This window comes from Papaver somniferum, chromosome 8 (assembly GCF_003573695.1).
Source record: "Papaver somniferum cultivar HN1 chromosome 8, ASM357369v1, whole genome shotgun sequence".
Lineage (NCBI taxonomy): Eukaryota > Viridiplantae > Streptophyta > Magnoliopsida > Ranunculales > Papaveraceae > Papaver > Papaver somniferum.
Window position 1 is genome coordinate 73602335 of NC_039365.1, and position 2002 is coordinate 73604336.

Consider the following 2002-nt stretch of genomic DNA (forward strand, 5'->3'; position numbering starts at 1 on the left):
AATACTTGTAATGTCTCATATCCTAATACTTTCAAGCTAACCTATACGAAGTTGACTCTAGTACATAATCAAGCGACTCTTAACATGAGTTTTGATTCACCAAAATATGACAACCAAACTTGACATACCAACGCTTGGTGGGTTCAACCGAGCTATGCTCTAACAATCTCTCACTTTGTCAATTTTAGTGACAAAACTCTTACATCATATGGATAAACAAATTACAAAAATTCATTACACATACGCTTGATTCCCGAATTCAACAGCACAGTAAACTGCATACATTCAATCCTCAAAAAGGTCGTTGTTGATATTATAATAACAAAGCTAATACTCCACCTAAGGAAGATAGGTAGATATCCAATATGCACATCTTTGTTATACCACTTAATATGATATGTTACTCCCTCTTAGTATGTGCTTTCACTCTTTCGTTTAGATTAAACGTTAAAGCACCAATGTTCTTTTCCTTAGCGATACTAATCAATATAAAATCAATGCCAGTATCACTTGTTTACTCCATATATTTCTCCCCCTTTTTGTCAAAAATGACAAAGAAACGAAAAAATAAAGGAAAACACGAAAAGAATCTTACAAATCTCAAAATAAACTTGCAACCAATGGAGTTAAGCACGAGGGTTCCACACACCATGTTCTGATAACCAATATCAAAACCGAAGCTACAAGTAGTTTTATTTTGATATGTTACCAAGGAAACAATTGTCCGAAACAATTTTCCCACTTTAGTTTTGCAAACCAAAAATCAACTAAGCATCTTAGTTCCTTTGCTAAACCGATTGTACAAAAACAATCGCTTATTCGATAAGACCAAATAAAGATAACTATATTTTTCTCATCAGGTTCTAATTATCCATAAACTTAGACCTTTCAATTTTAAACAAGACAAGTACTAGGTTAGTTAACTAGCATTTCTTGTTAAGGCATTCGATTAGACTTGAATAACCGAAACCTCACTTCGATAAGTCTAACTAAGATCAGAATTAACTTAGTTTCTCTTATTCGGAATCGAATTGGACTAAACAACTCATCCCGTAAACCTTTTATTTTGTTAAGCCATAAATATTTCATACAAACCAAATAAATTAACTTGCATAATTATTCACCTCGACCGGAAGCAATTGAAACAACATAGACATTATAGCACCGGAATTGCACCGAAATTTTGTAAGCCTAAACAATTGATACCACACAATAAAGCAAGATAGAAATAGTTTTTCTTAACCGGAACCAATTGAATCACACATACATCCATACACACATAATGGAATAAACATCAATCGTACCGAAATTTTGTTAAGCAAAAGCAATAAATATATATGAAATAAACTCAGGCTTTTCTTAAACAGGAAAGCAATTAACTAACAACATTGTTACCTCAAATTTCGCATCCACTTCTCCAATAAGTTTGCGTCTTCGTCCAGGGAGAATTGATATCGAAATTTCATCATGTTGTCATCCTTATGCAAAAACAAAAGAATAACAACAACCAACCTTTACCAGAGAAAGGTTGAAAATTGGTTTTAACAATTGCAAGCAAAAGTTGAAAACCGTTGAAACACATATGCTTTTATGCTAAACCAAAACCGATTCAACATATCGTGACTTTTTTACATATTGTATCTACCAGAACCCCTCATGATTCTTAAAGCCTACCAACATGGGCTATAACTTAATCATGCTAAATCAAAAAGTCATCGAAACCACAAGGGTTCACAACATATGAGTTCGAATATTAAGGTAATAAAACCGAAATCAAACATCTCATAAACATACATAGCAATAATATAAAAGCATTCAAGCACATGCTATGTAAACCGAAAACTATCACAAGAAAAATTGTAAATCAAATAACTTTATTCATAATAGTTTTATTCAAAATAGACCAATACCATCATTGAAAGAAATCAAAAATTGATGTCTATTTTACTAGATTAAGTATTACAGCATATAACTTAATCTCTAGTGGTGCTCTTGTTGTTCA